A 5,925-nucleotide genomic window follows, 5' to 3' on the forward strand; every position below is an offset into this window, starting at 1 on the left:
TTAAAAGGTAGGATTACTTTGAACCAAACCCCTAAAAGTAAGGACCAATGTATTAAACCTTTATTTTAATATAACTTTTTAACTTAGTGAATTTTACATTATCATGGTTAACTTTTAAGATATAGTTAGACACTAGATAATCATCTAATCACATGTTATAACTATTAAGGTACTAAAGCACTGAATAATCTAATCACGTATTATAACTTTTAAGATAGTTATTACAAATGTCAGCTCACTTATTATTAATACGTGACTGAAATGACAGTGTAAAAACTATTTGTTCTCTTTGAAATCAAGACTTAGACAAAATTTTCTATTTATAATCAAAGGGTGAAACTACAGTAAATTATTTGTTCTCTTAATATCAAGACTCAGACAATTGTATTTGTAAAGTTTTAGTGTAAAGAAGTGATAAAAATGTTAAATAAAACATTCGAATTAGAACAAGAATGGAATAAATATTCAATATTTTTATAACTATTTATATGATTTTATTAGTTTATATAAACTGTATGGAAGAGATGGTTACACTTGAGTCACTAAATGGAGCGTTTATAATATTGTTTTCCGAAACAAACAAAAACCTCAAAAGCAGACGAAGTTTCTTTGTATAATCTTTGGTTCATAGGTTGTTCTGAAAAGTAAACTATACTCGGTTCCTTCTCTTCGTGGTTCTCTTCTTCCTTATCCCTTACCCTCTGTTTTGTTTCCTAGATCACATCCAACAAAACCATGGATCTATCTACACTGTTACTGGCCCTGCTCTTCATTGCAGGTCTCATAAATATCTTCCTTCAAGTATCCACCAACAAGATTACCACGTGCCTTCAAATTTTCCTCCCCAGCAGTGCTTGCAAAACCAAAACCGCCCTCACTCCTTCACCAACGGCCAAGGTGGAGCACGGTTCCTCCAGGAAGAAGGAAGAGCTCGAAAGGGTGTTTTCCACTTTCGACAAAAACGGTGACGGTTTCGTGACGAAGCAGGAGCTGAGGGAATCCCTGAGGAACATCGGAATCTTGATGACAGACAAAGAGGTGGACGATATTGTTGTGAAGTACGATTCGAACGGTGATGGCTTGATAGATTTTGAGGAGTTTTGCCTGTTGACAAGTGAGTGTATGGGAGGGAAAAAGGAAGAAGACGAAAATGAAGAAGAAGAAGAAGAAGAGGAGGAGATTAATCTAAAGGAAGCTTTTGATGTGTTCGACAAGGACAACGATGGGGTTATTTCGGTGGAGGAGCTAGCTTTGGTGCTTACTTCGTTGGGGTTAAAGGAAGGGAAGAAGAGTGAAGAGTGCAGAGAGATGATTAAGAAGGTTGACATGGATGGAGATGGTATGGTGAATTTCAAGGAGTTTAAGAGAATGATGATGAAGGGAGGAAAACTTACTCTCTTTCACGCATAGTCCACTGCTACCACAGGTTCTCTCTTTTTCAATTCACACCATCCATCATTAATTAACTCCATTTTCTCTCTATATGTGGTGGCCACACAGAGATACACGAAATGAAAAATTTCTCTCATTATTAGGAATGTAGATTCTTAAACAAATTTTCATGTTTCTGTAACTTTAATGGCTATGTAGTATGTTTTTTTTTTCTTTAATCTGGGTGTGTGTGGATTTATAACTGTTCAGGGTTTTGTAGCTTTGTTCTCTTTCCTCCATGAAATTGGGAAAAGTAAATTATTGATAGAGGATGTTGTTTCTGGAGCCTCACATGCTGCATATGACCAAACATACGGTGTTAATTATGAAGGTTAATTTATTTCCACGAGGAAGGTTATTTTAAGCAAAAGCCATCGTTGTTGAATGTGAGTCCAATCAAGAAAAATCTCACTTTTTTTTAAGAGCCTGAACGATTCATGTGACATTTTCCACCAATGTCATACTTTGTAATTATCTTCACCAAATGTAGTAATTAATTGAATCTGGTAGGCTTTGTTTGCCAACTTTCAAATAGGACCACTTACTCTGAAGGATAAAATTTTCTTTTACACCCATTTACTACTCCTTATTACTCTTATCTCTTTCTTTCTCTTTAAAAATACAGAATCTTTAAAATACAAAAGTTAACCTCTTTTTTAAGACCATTTCAAATGGTAGTTAAATAGTGTAAAAATAACTTTTTTTTTCATGTATCTTTCAGTTTAAACAGTAGAAACTTAGTTGAATTTAATTAGTTGAAATTTTTCATTAAAATGCTTCCTCCTTCCTTTCCTTTGTCTTTCTTTTTATCTAAAAAATGTATGTCTCCTCACATGCAATTATATCGTAACTTTGCATATAATGCATTTTAAATAAAATTGATTTTAGTATTAAACCAGTAATAATTTTTTTTTACTTCTTCTTATAAACTACTTAAAAATATTTTAAGAGAAAATCAGTTTTAGATTCAAAATTAAAATTTTCAATATAAAACTAAAAATACGAATATTGGTTAAAATCTCATTGAACAGTTTTGATTAATTATAAAAAAGTGTATAATATACTTTAATTTTCTTTATGTTGAATGTAAAATAAATGAAAACATGAGATAACAAATTTGAAAAACGTTAGACACTGGTAAACAATGAACATTTCTTTAGGAAAGTAATTATAATCACAAAATCAAAAGCTAGTGAAATTTAAATGATTAAATCATGAAATTTTAATTCAACATCTTAAATAGCTTAATCATGACTAATCTGATTTTAAAACAGTTTAAACACGACCAAAAATATCCTTAAATTTGAGTTGATTCACGAAATATAACGAGTCCAGTATTTAATTATATATATAGATAATAAATAAATAAATGATTATGCTTTATTTTCTGAAACATATGATTCACTTAATGTGGGTGGGGTTGCTTGTTTGTTTTTCCAGCTCTTCAAAATGCGTCTAGAAAAAGCAAAAGTGTATCATGCAATAACAAAATAAAGACTGACGCTTGCATTTTACATGGTCCACTATAAATAATATTATTCTTTTCCTTTTGTAGAAACAAAATAAGACAAAAATTGCTAATTTAATTGCCCCTAATAGATAAAAATTGCACACTAAATTAAAATTACTAAGTTAATTTACGTATTGTCAAAGTGACATATAAAAAAAATTACAATGACATATTTATATGGATCTCTGTTATATATAATGTAATATATGACATACCTATTAGCATCACATTCGGACGTGTTGCCAACTTGACATGCTGCCAACCCATAGGTTGAGATAAAGACTAATTAATAGGATAACAATCATTAATAGAAAGTTAATATATAATAATTTATAAAGTTTTATATTTATGATTTAATTAGAAAAAATATTAATTTTGAAATGAAAACTTCCATAGGTTCAGTTTGAGTCTGAGATGCAATAATTTAGTTTGTGGTGGATGTCATCCACGATTTGAGTCCACTTACCTATAAACTTAGTGTATACAAAGTGATACGTCTAACACTTTATAATTTTTCCATTTCGAAAGATTGGTTCTGCTATAATTTTTCATTTATCGAGCTGATAAGATCTTTTCATCTAGAAAAGATGGCATAGCCTTAGAAGTAAAGTTAGCTGAAATGGGAGATAGGATTAAATTAATATATTTTTTTCAAGATATGTTAGATGAAAACTATAATCCATAACTTCAAGTTATTAATTTACTAGAAATGGGAAATCAATTCCCACAATTTCTAATACAAGTATTATTTATTCTTGAACTCGAAAAGGATTAATTTTACATAAATAGAAAATTAAAATAAAATTAATTAAATTTATATGTATCGCAAATTTATATATATATATATATATATATATATATATATATATATATATATATATATATATATATATATATATATATGATAAGATAATTTCATTTATCTATGTGAATAAACTCGTGTACACCTTAATAAGTAATTAGGTATAGAATTTTCGTGATAAAAATTGGTGACTTAACTCATGGGTTCTCATATTTTTGTTTTTTATATAGAAGTAATAAATAATCAAATGGTCTTAACCACCGACTTTATAAGAGGGAGGTTGTAGTTTGAGTATCTTAATCATGTTAGATTTATTGTTTTCAAAATTATTTTTTTAATACAAAGTTAGAGGTCAATATTGTTAACTATTAAAGGAATGTGGTTGTTGTATCATTTGTTTATATACAAACTAAAGTAATAGTAGTAAAACAAGATTATTCATACTACCAGAGAACATTAATAACTTTACATAGTTATTAGATATTAAAACGATATTAAAATAACTGTTTACTTTAAATATATTATTTTGTTTTTAAAATTATTGATCAAAATTCGGTTACTTACCTATATAAACACGATTTAAATAATTTAAGAAAAATATATGAATGTTGCACTTATAATATGTAAAATTGCACCATTTAATATTTTTCTAAAAAGATGTAAAATTAATTTATCAAATCCTTGAATACTTAACATTATCTTAAGAAATAGTAAGTTGAATAAAAAAAATCCCAACTATCTCAAATGCTCATTTCTTACTGAAAAAAAATTAAAACCTTATGAGCAAGGGTAGGGTAGGTTGAGACACCATATTCATTTGATATGATTTTTATAACAAGATGAGGAGAAATAATGTGTCATATGAGTATAGAAGTGTCAAATAATATTTTCTCAAAACTTATATGAGAAAAATAAGTGAGTTTGGACACATGATCTCTTTTTCTAGTTAAATACTCCTTCTACTTCTTTTAATTCAAAATAGTTTCTTCTTCTCTATGGACAATCAATCGTTTTCTTCACAATTCACCTTCCATTCATTCGTTTCTTCTAAATGTTCAAGAACTGCAACATCTCTTTCTATGTCATTTTCTTTTTCTTCATTTTCAAATCTTTTATTTGCTTCAATGTATGATCTTGCTCATGATTTTTTTGTCAGAAACAGGGATTTTGATTTCTAGAACTCCAAGAAGAAAAAAGAAACTTCTGCGCAACTTCTGACTCTAAAGCCACATGTCCCCATACAAGAAAGTGTGACTTTCTCCCATCTTAACTTGGACGGAAGCAACCTTCGTAAGAAGAATTGGATCCACATTAAAACTTAAAGTTTAGAAATTTGATTGCAAGAGGGTCTTTCTTAATGAAGAGTATTGGGTAAATTTTTTTTTTTTTTTTTTTTTTTAAATGTTTTCTATTTTTCTTACCAAGAAATTTGTGCTATATTTATTCGAGTAAATATAACACAAGTTTCTTGGTAAGCATAAATAGAAAAGATTAAAAAAAAAGAAAAAAAAACTTACCCAATACTTTTCATTAAGAAAAATCTATCTTGTAATGAAATTCCTAAACTCCAAGCTTTCATGTGGATTGAATTCTTTCTAAGGAGGTTGTTTTTGTCCAAGTTGAGATGACAAATAGTTTAGTGTCTAGGGACATGTGACTTTAAAATAAAAAACTGTACCGAATTTTCTTTTTTTTTCTTGGAGTTCAAGAAATCAGAATTCCTATTCCTGATAGAAAACAACAATGAACAAGATCAAGCAAATAAAATGTCTGAAAACAAAGAAAAAGTAAGTGACATGAAGAGAGATGATGCAGCTATTGGACATTTGGAAGAAAGAATGGAAGATGAATTATGAAGAAACAAAAGACAAGATTGTTTATCCGTAAAGAAGAAGAATCTGTTCTAAATTAAAAGAAGTGGAAGGAGTATTTAACCAGAAAAAGGGACAAACTCACTCATTTTTCTCATGTAAATTTTTATTTTTGAGTAAAAAGAAAGAACATTTGAAATAGTTGAGATTTTTTTTTATTCAACTGTCTTTTTCTTACCATCGGTAATTGGGTTGTTTTTTTATATCTTTGTAAACTTTTTTGAAGTGTTTTGATTTCTGTATTTTATTCTACCTGTTTATTTTATTGGATAGTTTAATATTATAATTTATAGTTAAATAATTATTTTCGA

At 28.5% G+C, this 5,925-nt stretch overlaps 1 pseudogene; it reads left to right on the plus strand.

The window, feature by feature from the left end:
- Positions 1 to 538: 538 nt before the first annotated feature.
- Positions 539 to 1,698, plus strand: LOC148195296 (calmodulin-like protein 3 pseudogene; annotated as a pseudogene).
- Positions 1,699 to 5,925: the final 4,227 nt, after the last annotated feature.

The sequence above is a fragment of the Vigna umbellata genome, chromosome 7, assembly GCF_029865625.1.
Source record: "Vigna umbellata cultivar VRB3 chromosome 7, Vumbellata_1.0, whole genome shotgun sequence".
Taxonomy (NCBI): domain Eukaryota; kingdom Viridiplantae; phylum Streptophyta; class Magnoliopsida; order Fabales; family Fabaceae; genus Vigna; species Vigna umbellata.